At 42.4% G+C, this 15,319-nt stretch overlaps 1 protein-coding gene across 2 annotated transcripts in view; it reads left to right on the top strand.

Moving 5' to 3' along the window:
- The window catches only part of nlgn2a (neuroligin 2a), a 265,221-nt gene that overhangs the window by 85,179 nt on the left and 164,723 nt on the right, over positions 1 to 15,319 (top strand). The window lies entirely within an intron of this gene.

Here is a 15,319-nt window from a genome sequence, read left to right as displayed (position 1 = left end):
CCCACCCATCTCTGCTGGCCACCCTCTTCGGATTTCTACCAGCCATATATCTTTCAACTCTGCTGTGATGTTTAACATACAACTTGAATCTATCTAATTGAACAGAATCCACAGATAGTGAGTTGAAGATAAATACTTTTACTAAGAGTATTTGTATATTAGTAATTGACTGACCCGTTCTCTCCAGGTCTCCCAACAATGCTATTTCTAGGGTCAATTTTAGATTAATGTTATGCATTTTCAGCCATTCCTGAACCTGAGACCAGAAGCAGGCTTACCTGAGGGGCAATACCAAAACAAATGGTCTATTGATTCTGTATCCTCACAACAAAATCTGCAGAGCTATGATGATGACTGTATGCCCCAAATATTCAACATTTTGTTGGTGGCAAAAAATCTGTACAATAATTTAGCTGATTGGTTAAAACGGCATTCCAGCCCGTGTCTATTACCACCAGCTAAATCTATCACGTTTAAATGCCTATTTACTCTGTTCCATCTGACTGCGCATTCCAATGTCTCATCAGCCCATCCAAGCAATTTATAAACTTGATCTCCACTATAAAATGCATTTAGACATTATCTCACATTTCTTTTAGGCTAACATTTAGTTTTCAACTGTGGAGATTTGTATACACCTAGCTGTCTGTCTCTCTGACATTTGCAACACTGTTTCAATATTCAAGATCTCCAGCTGTCCCATCGTAATGAACGTGTCGGGAGTCGGGACGAGACAGCGTTTCTCAGCCAGTTGAAATCATGAATCAGCTGGCATAGTTTTTATGGATATATGCAAAGAAATGTAAATTGGAAAAAGGTGAAACGAAATGAAGTGCAGCTAGTTTGCAGTCTTTCCAGCTTCAGTGTGAAGTGATTGTGTTAGCTGTGTTGTTGGCTAGCTCCTCTGAACAACAGTGTCCTGACAAGTGAGCACATTATCTATGCCAAGTCGAAATCGCGCCTCATTAGCTCATTATTATGGATGTGTCCAAATAAATGTCACTAGAACACAGCTTCAGCAATTACAAATGCAGCTTATGTTGTTATTCTGGCTGCACTGTTAGACGGGACTCTAAGTTAGCTGTTGTTGGCTATCAAGCACGGGATAAGAACATTGCCAGCCAGTGTGGCAATGGAACATTTAGAACGAATGACAGGTACAGAACAAAAAAACTGAACGACTGGGTCACGTCTCTGGCAACCAAACAAATGACCAGCCGGCTTGGGTAGAAACCCTAGATTTGTGTCGGGACTACATCTTGTGGAAGGATGAAATAGTATGAATAAATTCATCAAAATAATGTTTTTAATGAAAATCATTATTTGAATATGTTGGTAACCCATTGTGTAAAAGTGATAATGCCCTCTATCCTCCAAACACCGGCTTCTCGGACATTATCACCTAAATATACACTGAGTATACAAAACATTAGGAGCACATTCCTAATATTGAGTTGCAGCCCCTTTTGCTCTCAAAAAAGATTCATTCTTCAGGGCATGTACTCTACAAGGTGTCGAAAGCGTTCCACAGGGATGCTGGCCCATGTTGACTCCAATGCTTCCCACAGTTGTGTCAAGTTGACTGGATATCCTTTGGGTGGAGGACCATTCGTGTCACACACGGGAAACTGTTGAGCATGAAAAACCCAGTGGAGATGCAGTTCTTGACACTCGCAAATCGGTGCACCTGGCACTTACTACCATACCCTGTTCAAAGACACTTAAATCTTTTGTCTTGACACACATACACAATCCATTTCTCAATTGTCTCAATGCTTAAAATCCTTCTTCAACCTGTCTCCATCCCTTCATCTACACTGATTGAGGTGGATTTAACAAGTTACATCAACAAGGGACTATAGCTCTCACCTGGATTCACCTGTTCAGCAGGGGTTCTTAATATTTTTGGTAGTCAGTGTGTATATATATATATATATACAGTGCCTTGCGAAAGTATTCGGCCCCCTTGAACTTTGCGACCTTTTGCCACATTTCAGGCTTCAAACATAAAGATATAAAACTGTATTTTTTTTGTGAAGAATCAACAACAAGTGGGACACAATCATGAAGTGGAACGACATTTATTGGATATTTCAAACTTTTTTAACAAATCAAAAACTGAAAAATTGGGCGTGCAAAATGATTCAGCCCCCTTAAGTTAATACTTTGTAGCGCCACCTTTTGCTGCGATTACAGCTGTAAGTCGCTTGGGGTATGTCTCTATCAGTTTTGCACATCGAGAGACTGAATTTTTTTTCCCATTCCTCCTTGCAAAACAGCTCGAGCTCAGTGAGGTTGGATGGAGAGCATTTGTGAACAGCAGTTTTCAGTTCTTTCCACAGATTCTCGATTGGATTCAGGTCTGGACTTTGACTTGGCCATTCTAACACCTGGATATGTTTATTTTTGAACCATTCCATTGTAGATTTTGCTTTATGTTTTGGATCATTGTCTTGTTGGAAGACAAATCTCCGTCCAAGTCTCAGGTCTTTTGCAGACTCCATCAGGTTTTCTTTCAGAATGGTCCTGTATTTGGCTCCATCCATCTTCCCATCAATTTTAACCATCTTCCCTGTCCCTGCTGAAGAAAAGCAGGCCCAAACCATGATTCTGCCACCACCATCTTTGACAGTGGGGATGGTGTGTTGCTTTTACGCCAAACATAACGTTTTGCATTGTTGCCAAAAAGTTCAATTTTGGTTTCATCTGACCAGAGTACCTTCTTCCACATGTTTGGTGTGTCTCCCAGGTGGCTTGTGGCAAACTTTAACCGACACTTTTTATGGATATCTTTAAGAAATGGCTTTCTTCTTGCCACTCTTCCATAAAGGCCAGATTTGTGCAATATACGACTGATTGTTGTCCTTTGGACAGAGTCTCCCACCTCAGCTGTAGATCTCTGCAGTTCATCCAGAGTGATCATGGGCCTCTTGGCTGCATCTCTGATCAGCCTTCTCCTTGTATGAGCTGAAAGTTTAGACGGACGGCCAGGTCTTGGTAGATTTGCAGTGGTCTGATACTCCTTCCATTTCAATATTATCGCTTGCACAGTGCTCCTTGGGATGTTTAAAGCTTGGGAAATCTTTTTGTATCCAAATCCGGCTTTAAACTTCTTCACAACAGTATCTCGGACCTGCCTGGTGTGTTCCTTGTTCTTCATGATGCTCTCTGCGCTTTTAACGGACCTCTGAGACTATCACAGGGCAGGTGCATTTATACGGAGACTTGATTACACACAGGTGGATTGTATTTATCATCATTAGTCATTTAGGTCAACATTGGGTCATTCAGAGATCCTCACTGAACTTCTGGAGAGAGTTTGCTGCACTGAAAGTAAAGGGGCTGAATAATTTTGCACGCCCAATTTTTCAGTTTTTGATTTGTTAAAAAAGTTTGAAATATCCAATAAATGTAATTCCACTTCATGATTGTGTCCCACTTGTTGTTGATTCTTCACAAAAAAATACAGTTTTATATATTTATGTTTGAAGCCTGAAATGTGGCAAAAGGTCGCAAAGTTCAAGGGGGCCGAATACTTTCGCAAGTCACTGTATATATACAGTAGATAGAGTCCTACCCCACATCTTTCAGGTAAGATATTAAATACAGTATTTGCCTTAAATTTAGCTAAGGAATGATGCATAAGTGTCACTCCCTGACCTTAGAGAGCCTTTTAATGTCTCTATTTGGTTTGGTCAGGGTGTGATTTGGGGTGGGCATTCTATGTTTTGTTATCTATGATTTTGTATTTCTTTGTTTTTGGCCGGGTATGGTTCTCAATCAGGGACAGCTGTCTATCGTTGTCTCTGATTGGGAACCATACTTTAGCCCTTTTCCCTCCTATCTTTGTGGGAAGTTGTCTTTGTTTAGGGCACATAGCCTTTAGCTTCACGGTTTGTTTGAAGTGTTTATTCTTGGGGTCATCTTAAATAAAGAATATGTACGCTCACCACGCTGCACCTTGGTCCTCCACCTTCAACAGCGACAGTGACAATAAGCTTCTAACTTATAGCCTTGGTCTCTTGCACAATACGCACCTGCTCTCCGCTGTCCTCTCTCCTTAAAAGACCCTCCTTAGAGCTTGTCGTCCCAGGAAAAGTCAGACTAGAATAGCTTGCTGGATTTCTTTGTTCTTGCATTTCTTATACTAATATACTCTTCAAAGAGGAATGCAAGCTCTTGTTTGCTGAATATTAAATACAGCAGCCAATAGAAAGACGTTTGAAGGAAGAGGGAACTTGCGATGGTGGTTGGCTACAGCAGTTTATTTACCCAGACCCATAACCATTCAATGTTTGTGATGAAAGTAAAAGCCGTCTGCATCTTATTCTACTCCTATATTATTCACGCATGTCATTACAATGATGAAGATAAAGACAACAACACTTTTTTTCATTTAACAGTTGAAAGCCCAGGAAGGACTGAAGCAACAACAGAGAGAGAAAGAGGAGGTAGACTAATACGCACGACATTAGGGGAAATATTATGAAAGGTGTATATATGCATCGGCCTACTAATTGTATAAATGTAAAATAGCCCTTTTATATTTAAACATTTGTAACTTTGTAGGCCTGCACCAGCGTCACATGTTCTCTCCCAGCTTCATGGTTTGAATGTAGTACATCATTCCAGTCCATATAATATAATGCAGGACAGTACAATCCACACTAAAAAAAGATTTAGCCTACTGGAGCTTGTTTCATTGATTTACTCAAGAGAACACAGATACATATATGGGCGTTCATGTTTTAACTGTTGTGCGCAATGAGCGGTAGCCCACACAGGGCATTCGGTAAATGCGTTGTCTCATCAGGTTCAGGTAGCATCAGGGTAAAATGTTTTTAATGTTTGTCTCATCAGGTTCAGGTAGCATCAGGGTAAAATGTTTTTAATGTTTGTCTCATCAGGTTCAGGTAGCATCAGGGTAAAATGTTCATGCTGATCAAAGCTCTAATCAAATCCATACATATTTATATTCTTTCTATGTTTAGAATGACATTCCGGTTTGGGACGAGAAATACCGTGTTACCCGGGAGAAAAGTGAACATTTGTAGAATGGCGGGAAAAATTATTGAACCCTAATCAGCATCACTGATTTAGGGGTAAATCAAACATCAACGACAACAATATCGCTGATGACGTAACGTTCTGATACAATTGAATGTGTCATGCAACCCATCTGGGCGGAAATCTCCCTCTGTCTCTGTCTCTGTCTCCTTCTCTCCATCTCTTCCCCTATACCCTCCAGTGCCTTGTCCCCAGCCTAATCTGCGCTCCCACTATACTCCAGTCTGCCCTCAGGGCCTCCAGTACCAGTGGCCCCTCACCAGTCCCGGACCCCCCAGCCTTCTGTCTACTGCCCTGGGGCCACAGCCCATCAGCTCCCTGGGTCCTCACCATACATATGTCTGCCTGGTAATGTTCACTTCCAATGATAGCATACTGCTGACTGACTGATGGCTAATTGGAGCTAATGTTGGGCTCGGGGTCATTACAGCTCAGTCAATTGAACTCAGTCAATTCAATCTAACTTAAAGTAAATGTAGAATGAATCCGTCCGTACCTGTTGAAACCGCCACGTCCGTTTGCGATATTACAACAACAAAGAAGTCACTTCAAACAACAAACACCGTTTTTTCCCCCTTTGACATCATCACACATTATTGCACGGTAGAACAACAGAGTGTGTATTTTTTTTACACGTTGCTGGAGGTGCCACTCCTTCGTTTCATCAACAAAACAACAACAAATGCGCTGGGACGAACAGTGGCGCGGTTTCACATGCAGTCAAATGACCAAATCTCCCTCTAGTGGCCTCATGGGTGGAACGTTATTCATCTGTTTCATAATTCATAAAAAAATATATACATTTACACGCAGAAAATCTGGTATTTCTATGTCAAATGGTTTTGTTATATTTAAGTCTTCTGTGATGTATATAAAAGTGTAATATTGGGATGCAAACTCAAAATGTAATAAATTTCAACTCTATATCTGACACGGTACAGGTGTCTTCTTTTGTTTAAGCCCATAACCATGTGTGTGAGGTGTAGACTTTTGTTTCAAAGTAGATTTGTTTAAGACTACCAAGAAGCACTGTGTGACCCTGATTTAGCCCACTGCAGTACAATGTTAAATGATATGCACCATAAGTGCATGTTTTCAAAAGGTAAGTATGAGAACTGGTATTCTGAGGCAAAGTCAAACACATATAGTGAAATATCTATGATCACTTGAATCGTCAATTTTAATAGCACCCATCTCTTAAAGTACTGTAACAGTAACCATCCAGGGCCCTTGGCCGTGTCCTCTACCCTACTGAGCAGCTCTTCTCCTGGCCTTAAGCGGTGTCATCCTCGACCTCTCCCGCCCCAGCTAGCACATAACATTCTGAGAACCACATGTTTCATATAACTTGGTGAGAGCGTGGTTGTCAAATGGTTATTTTGCATACAACCGTCCCTCAACTTTCTGGGAATGGTGCAGGATAGTTGCTTGACTGTGGAACATTCTCAGCACATTGGAACTTCAGGAACTTGACAAAAAACATTAATTTCTTGTTATTTCATTACTTTAACAGAATGTTTCCTAAAAGTTGAAACATGGTTACATTTAATTGACATTTTGGTAATGTTCTAGGAACATGGTTTGACATTAGGAATGTTCTCAAATAGTTAATAGAATGTTAAGAAACAACGTTCTTCTGTGGGAATTTCATTACTTTTGCATAATTTAGGTTCTCAACTTTTTCCAAGAACGTTAAGAAAATGTTCCATAATAACGATTAGAAAACTTCAGTAAGTTTCAAAGAATGTTTTAAGAAGGTTATATGAAAACACATCTACATTCCGTTCTCAGCATCAACAAAACTCTCGTTATCCTCTATCTTTAATAAGAGTGTTCAGGTGTGTTGGCCACACCCACTAATTGGCCACACCTGATCTTAATGAGTGCTTGTTTCCTTTGAAATGGGGTCTGTTTGAATAGACTAAAATTAACAGCTTTCTAGGAGCTAAAAAAAACATGGCATGCTAGCTCCATCCCGGTGGCACTGTGGACTGATTCCATGGATAGACAACACAGGATTATAGGTTCAAATGTCACTGATGCCGTGCCACAATAAATAAAAAACAACTGTGTTTGCATAATTAATGCCTCAGCAAATTTACTTCCATGTGTGCTTGGAGTTCAAAACAGTTAACCCCAACTAAACTAGCAGTGCTAATAAGTCTTATTGAAACATTTAGTGAAAGTTTTAAGGAAGTTATTCAAAAACCTCCAAATAACCTGTAATTTCTTTTCTCAGAACGTTAATAAAACCTCCCAGGAAAACTTTCAGGGAACATTGGTAAAACATCTCAGAACCTCCCTGCAACCTAAAAATGTACATTCCCAGAACAGGCAAAATGTTCACTTCCATTCTCAGAAAGCTTGCATTTTTTAGTGGTCAGGAAACGTATAGCATCGTTGCCAGTACCAATGGGAAACCAAAAATGTACGTTCCCACAACTTCCAAGGATCCAAATGTGCTAGCTGGGGTGTGTGTGTTTTATTAGAGTGTGTGTGAGTGCAATTAGCCCCAGCTGATTTCCAGAGGAGTCAGTCAGGCAGGACTCAGACAGAAGGGCGGTCAGAGAACAACGCTGGGGCTGGCTGTGATGCACTACCACCCGCCCAGGAACTAGTGAGAGGCACGCACACTTGGGCAGTCACACTCTCACACACACACACAGGAGCACACACACATATACAATATACAGTTATATAAAGTAGGAAGTTTACATAACCCTTTGCCAAATACATTTAAACTCAGTTCTTCACCATTCCTGACATTTAATCCTAGTAAAAATGCCCTCTTAGGTCAGTTAGGATCACCACTTTATTTTAAGAATGTGAAATGTCAGAATAATAGTGGAGAGAATTATTTATTTCAGCTTATATTTCTTTCATCACATTCCCAGTGGGTCAGAAGTTTACATACACTCAATTAGTATTTGGTAGCATTGCCTTTAAATGGTTTAACTTGGGTCAAACCTTTCTTGTAGCCTCCCACACGCTTCCCACAATAAGTTGTGTTGTGTGAATTTTGGCCCATTCCTCCTGACAGAGCTGGTGTAACTGAGTCAGGTTTGTAGGCCTCCTTGCTCACACAGGCTTTTTCAGTTCTGCCCACAATTGTTTCTATGGGATTGGGGTCAGGGCTTTGTGATGGCCACTCCAATACCTTGACTTTGTTGTCCTTAAGCCACTTTGGAAGTATGCTTGGAGTCATTGTCCATTTGGAAGACCCATTTGCGACCAAGCTTAAACTTCTTGACTGATGTCTTGAGATGTTGCTTCAATATTTCCACAGAATTTTCCTGCCTCGTGATGCCATCTATTTTGTGAAGTACACTAGTTCCTCCTGCAGCAAAGCACCCCACAACATGATGCTGCCACCCCCTGTGCTTCACGGTTGGGATAGTGTTCTTCGGCTTGCAAGCCTCCCCCTTTTTCCTTCAAACATAACAATGGTCATTATGGCTAAACAGTTCTGTTTTTGTTTCATCAGACCAGAGGACATTTCTCCAAAAAGTATAATCTTTGTCCCCATGTGCAGTTGCAGACCGTAGTCTGGCTTTTTTATGGCTGTTTTGGAGCAGTGGCTTCATCCTTGCTGAGCGGCCTTTCTGATTATGTTGATACAGGACTCGTTTTACTGTGGATATAGATACTTTTGTACCGGTTTCCTCCAGCATCTTCACAAGTTCCTTTGCTGTTGTTCTGGGATTGATTTGCACTTTTCGCTCCAAAGTACGTTCATCTCTAGGAGACAGAACACGTCTCCTTCCTGAGCGGTATGACGGCTACGTGGTCCCATGGTGTTTATACTTCCGCACTATTGTCTGTACAGATGAACGTGGTAACTTCAGGCGTTTGGAAATTGCTCCCAAGGATGAACCAGACTTGCGTAGGTCTACAATTTTTTTTCTGAGGTAGCTGATTTCTTTTGATTTTCCCATGATGTCAAGCAAAGAGGCACTGAGTTTGAAGGTAGGCCTTGAAATACATCCACAGGTACACCTCCAATTGACTCAAATTATGTCAATTAGCCTATCAGAAGCTTCTAAAGCCATGACATCATTTTCTGGAATTTTCCAAACTGTTTAAAGGCACAGTCAACTTAGTGTATCTAAACTTCTGACCCACTGGAATTGTGATACAGTGAATTATAAGTGAAATAATCTGTCAGTAAACCATTATTGTAAAAATGACGTGTGTCATGCACAAAGTAGATGTCCTAACTGCCAAAACTATAGTTTGTTAATAAGACATTTGTGGAGTGGTTGAAAAACAAGTTTCAATGACTCCAATCTAAGTGTATGTAAACTTCCCACATCTATTGTACCTGTTATCTACCTGTGGACCTCTGTGTTATATCTGTTGTATCAGATATATCCAGTGTCTGTCTGTCTGTCTGTCTGTCTGTCTGTCTGTCTGTCTGTCTGTCTGTCTGTCTGCCTGCCTGCCTGTCTGCCTGTCTGCCTGTCTGTCTGTCTGTCTGTCTGTCTTTATCAGCTGTATGGGCGTGTATGTGTAGACAGATAAGACATAACAAGCAGAGTGATGTGGCCCTTGTCTCTTGTCTCTCAGTCTTTTTCCCCATAAGGTTCTGGTCAAAAGTAGTGCACTAGGGAATAGGGTGCCATTTGGAACATTGCCCCTCTCTGTCTGTCAGACAGTGATTCATCTAACCAGTAGCTGGCTAATGAGTTTCCAGTCCCCTCCATGCACCTTAGAGCTAGACCCAGAGCCACTGACCGTCGGCAGAAACCATGCTCTCACACAAGCTCAAACCCTGTAAATATTTTCTTTTAACTCTTGCCGTCGTATTGTTTCCAATTTTGTGCTCTGTTGGTCCGAAACCTCTGAGTCACCCTCCCTGAAGTGAAGTGTTGAAGTGTGTGTAGCTGTCTACAATTCTCCCACCAACCCTCATTCTCCTCTCATGAATCACTTCTGTTCTCTCTCCCTCGCGCTCGCACTCTCTCTCTCTCTCTTTCTCTCTCTCTCTCTCTCTCTCTCTTTCTCCCTTTCTGCCTCTCTCTCTCTTTCTCTCTCCCTCTCCCTCTTTCCTGTCCTTTCTAACTCTAGTAGAATTGGCATCCTATCAGACCATTCTTGCTGAGAGTCTTTTACCAGTTCAGTGAATGGGGATTTGGGGAGAATCACCAGTGAATTAACATTACAGTAACACACACACACACACAAGAAAGAGAAAGGTGAGCGAAAGAGAGAATGGTGAGAGAGAAAGAGAGAGAATGATAGAGAAAGGTGAGAGTTTGCAAACAAATCATCAGGTCTGAAACGAGAGATATGGCACTATCTGATTGCTGTCTCTTCAGGCTCTCCTTTCCTCTCCTATCTCTCTCTCTCTCTCTCCCTCCCTCCGTCGTTGACTTTCCCACTGAACTCTCAGTCAACTCATCCCTATCTTCCTCCCTGGCGGACAGACAGAGAGATAGAGGAGCGGTGATGGGGGGACGATACCAACTCTCGGTCAACTCATCCCTCTCTTCCTCCCTGGCGGACAGACAGAGAGATAGAGGAGCGGTGATGGGGGGACGATACCAACTCTCGGTCAACTCATCCCTCTCTTCCTCCCTGGCGGACAGACAGAGAGATAGAGGAGCGGTGATGGGGGGACGATACCATAAAATAAAATAAAGAAATAAAGAAGGGAGACAGTTCTAGTGACAGTGGTATGAACTGCTGCTGACCTGCCCGTTGGCATGGCCAACCTCTGTCTTGAGCTGTCTGCCTGCTGTCACCATGGTGACCGACCAGCCGCCCCGCCTCAAAGAATGCCGAGCCGTCGTCCTGTCACAGGGGGGGTCAGACTGGGTCGCTCACTCTGCTCTCTCTTCCCTTGTCACCCGCAGAGACTAAAGGGGCAATCTGCTCCCTCAATCACTGTCTTCCACCGTCACTGTGTCAAGGCTTCAGATTGACCTCCCCAACACTTAGACCAAACACATACACAGTGTCAGGGAGCTACATCGTCTCGACACTGTCAACTGGGATTTTGTCATATTTTTTTTGTAATTAAAACGAGCTCAGCGGATTTCGAACTGAAAAGTCTGAGCCTTTGGAAGTCGTGATGAGATGGACGGAGGGATGAAAGAGTGGAGGGCTGGAGGAATGAAGGGATAAAACACAGTGTCCATCAAAGTAATTCTTCAAGTATACCATGGGGGGGGGGGGCAGACGGACAGAGACAGAGTGATAGAAAGAAATGCTATTATTTTCACACTGGCGGCTTGCCAACACCATGTCAGTGTAGTGCTCCCCATGTTCCCCGTAGGACAGGAGAAAATACTATTCTGATGTTGTGTTCCCTCATATGAATCATGTATGAGTGTGTGTGTGCGTGCGAGTGTATTCAAGTGGGAACTACCTAACAAAAAAGTGGCCCGCTGGTGTGACATCTCTGATGTTGGAATATTGCCGTCCCTGGCTCTTCCCCCCCCTGCTGCTCCTCGGCAACCCCCCCGGCAATGCTAGCTTGGCCAATTAGGCTCCGTAATTGAAACAATTATCCAATTAGAAGCCTCTCAGATGGGCCCTGACACCTGGCTGTCCCTCAGGCAGCCTAACATCTGCCAGTACCCCGATGTCCACCCTGGATCGTCCTCTAACCAAGCCCCAGGACGGAGTGTTGATCTGGGCCAGATGTGTCCTCCACCCTGTAGGTCACCTTGACCATTATTACACTGATCAGTTTAGCAGGGTTACAAAGTCCTTAGGTAGTTACGATCTGCCTTGAGATCAGTTCCATATCAACACTCAATGGATGTATCCTCTCTTTGCTATATACCTTCCTGATTTAAGATGAGACTTCCTCTCTTGGCCTCTTGTATGTATTTTTGAGCATGAAAGTCGAGCGTGTTGTGGCATGGTGTGTTATTGGGTGCGTGGGTAGTGTTTCTCTGGTGTCTCCTCTCCTCTCTCTGAGGTTTAATTAGGAGAAGAGAAACCACACAGAGACTATAGACCCCCCCCCCCCCCACACACACACACACACACAGGAATGTTTAAACACACACACAGATGCGAACAGGCACACACACACATACTGATGCACACACATACTGATGCACACACACATATCCTGGAAAATGTGTATACACACATGCATACAGTATAAGAATGGAGGCACACTCAAAAGCACGCATGCATGCACACTCTAGGGGCTAAAAGATTTGGATAAAGACGGGGAGAGAAAATAATAGGAACGCGGAAAGAAGAATAGAGGGAGAAGAGAGAGAGAGAGAGGGAGGACACACAAGGGAGCAATAGAAACAGACAGAAACATAACAGGATGGAATGTACAATAAAGTGGGGACAAGGAATATAACAGTCAGGACACGGTGAACATTTTCATTGTATTCCAATTACACACCCCACAGTCACGCTAGCTTTACAAGGCACATCATATCCGCAATGCTTTTCTACTCCAAACTGCACGAACTGAGCTAAAATACAGTATAATTTCCTTGAACCAAAAAAATTGTATTTTCTTCACAAAACCGACTCTCCTTATTATTTGCATCGACCTATCTGTGTTTAAATTCATGGCCCCCATCAGAACTCTGCTTCCAAATTAACTCACCGTCTCCTCTCCCTCAATTCCAAATACAAATAGCTTTATTGGCAAAAAGCACACCCAGACAGCTGAAGCAATAATACAGTTAATGAGGACATTAAATGGAACAATTATGGGATGGTGATAACCCAATAACAAGGGACAAACTGGAGGGACTAAGGCTGTGTTCCAAATGCCATCCTAATCCCTGCATAGTGCAGTACTTCTGACCAGAACCCTATGGGCCCTGTTCAAAGTAGTGCACTATATAGGGAATGGGGGGCGATTTGGTACGCAGACTAGGAGTACAGCTTGACAGTAACATTAATGATGGGGCGGAGAGAGAGAGAGAGAGAGAAGCAATGCTACTGGAATATAACAGGCAAATCTCTCTCTCCCTCTCTCAATTCAATTCAAGGGACTTTATTGGCATGGGAAACACAGTACCAGTCAAAAGTTTGGACACCTATACATTCAAGGGTTTTTCTTTATTTGTTACTATTTTCTACATTGTAGAATAATAGTGAAGACATCAAAACTATGAAATAACACATATGGAATCATCTAGTTATCAAAAAAGTGTGAAACAAATCCAAATATATTTTAGATTTGAGATTCTTCAAAGTAGCCACCCCTTGCCTTAATGTCAGCTTTGCACACTCTTGGCATTCTCTCAACCAGCTACATGAGGTAGTCACCTGGAATGCATTTCAATTAACAGGTGTGCCTTGTTAAAAGTTCATTTATGTATTTTGTTCCTTCTTCATGCTTTTGAGCCAATCAGTTGTATTGTGACAAGGTTCCAAAATAAGTTCCAAAAGAATAAAGACGTTTCAAATGTCATATTATGTCTATATACAGTGTTGTAATGATGTGCAAATAGTTAAAGTAAAAAAGGGAAAATAAATTAACACAAATATGGGTTGAATTTACAATGTTGTTTGTTCTTCACTGGTTGCTGCTGTGATGGCACACTGTAGTATTTCACCCAATAGATATGGGACTTTATCAAAATTTGATTTGTTTTCATGTTCTTTGTGGATCTGTGTAATCTGAGGGAAATATGTGTCTCTATGGTCATACATTTGGCAGGAGGTTAGGAAGTGCAGCTCAGTTTCCACCTCATTTTGTGGGCAGTGTGCACATAGCCTGTCTGTCTTCTCTTGAGAGAGAGAAGACTCTTGTCTGCCTATGGCGGCCTTTCTCAATAGCAAGGCTATGCTCACTGAGTCTGTACATAGTCAAAGCTTTCCTTAATTTTGGGTCAGTCACAGTGGTCAGGTATTCTGCCGCTGTGTACTCTCTGTTTAGGGCCAAATAGCAATCTAGTTTGCAGTTTTTTTGTTCAATCTTTCCAATGTGTCAAGTAATTCTCTTTTTGTTTTCTCATGATTTGGTTGGGTCTAATTGTGCTGTTGTCCTGGGGCTCTGTGGGTGTGTTTGTGTTTTTGAACAGAGCCCCAGGACTGGCTTGCTTAGGTTCTTCTCCAGGTTCATCTCTCTGTAGGTGATGGCTTTGTTGTGGAAGGTTTGGGAATCGCTTCCTTTTAGGTGGTTGTAGAATTTAATTGTAGAATCCAGTGGTTTCTGGTCGTCTTTAATAGATGATTCTAAGATTTGTATTTGATCATTTATATGTTTTTGTTGTTTGTTCTTTGTTATAGTGCCAAAAAAATTGAGAAATGGTTTATCCATACATCTCCATTTTGGAAAGTCTCTTTCTCTCTCCCTCTCTTTCTCTCTCCCTCTCTCTCTCTCTGCCTCTCTCTCTGCCTCTCTCTCTCTCCTCTCTCCCTCTCTCTCTTTCTCTGCCTCTCTCTCTCTTTCTCTGCCTCTCTCGCTCTCTCTCTCTCTGCCTCTCTCTCTCTCTCTGCCTCTCTCTCTCTCTGCCTCTCTCTCTCTCTCTGCCTCTCTCTATCTGCCTCTCTCTCTCTCTCTCTCTCTGCCTCTCTCTCCCTCTCTCTTTCTCTCTCGCTCTCACTCAGTATGTGTGTGCAGATTGGTGCATTCCCATGTGTGTATATACTTATTGATGTGTGTGTGCGTTTGTGTTTGCATGCCACAGCTGGGATCCAAAGCATCCGGAAGCTTCTCTAAGCTGCTTATAAACAGCCACTGATGACCATTGACCCTTATGGTCAGTGAAAGACTGGTCTAATCCAGTATCCTGTGTGTGTTTGTGTTTGTGTGTGTGTGTGTGTGTGTGTGTGTGTGTGTGTCTGTGTGTGCGCGTGCGTGTGTGTGAGTGTTTGTCAGCTTTGCCACAGCTGCCCAATAGGAAATGAATATCTATAACTATTGGGGCATCAATAGCGTCTCCATGGTGATTACAGCCCATAATAAGGACTAAGGATGGATCAGCGATGATCATAGAGGGCTTGGATGAGCGATCTGATTATGTCTATACTTTAGTGAGTTATCTTTTTCAACGCTGATGATGATGAATCCCTACATAGATGCATTGGACCTGGCACAATGTGTAGGGGTTGTTTTTGTGGGTGAAATAAGTCCGAGAAGATAGTGATATAGATTTTCATTCCCAGTACACTAAATGACTTACAGGTCACTTGCTAAAAATTCACAGATAGCAATACAGACATGAATGATGGGCTGTGCTGATTGGTAGGCCATCTGTGATATGAAGAGTAATCCTTAATCTGTTATTTTCTCCCTTTCCCTCTCTCCCACCTCCTC

Source organism: Oncorhynchus mykiss, chromosome 9 (genome assembly GCF_057628025.1).
Source record: "Oncorhynchus mykiss isolate SJ-2025 chromosome 9, ASM5762802v1, whole genome shotgun sequence".
Classification (NCBI taxonomy): Eukaryota; Metazoa; Chordata; class Actinopteri; order Salmoniformes; family Salmonidae; genus Oncorhynchus; species Oncorhynchus mykiss.
This window is presented reverse-complemented; position numbering and strand designations above follow the sequence as displayed.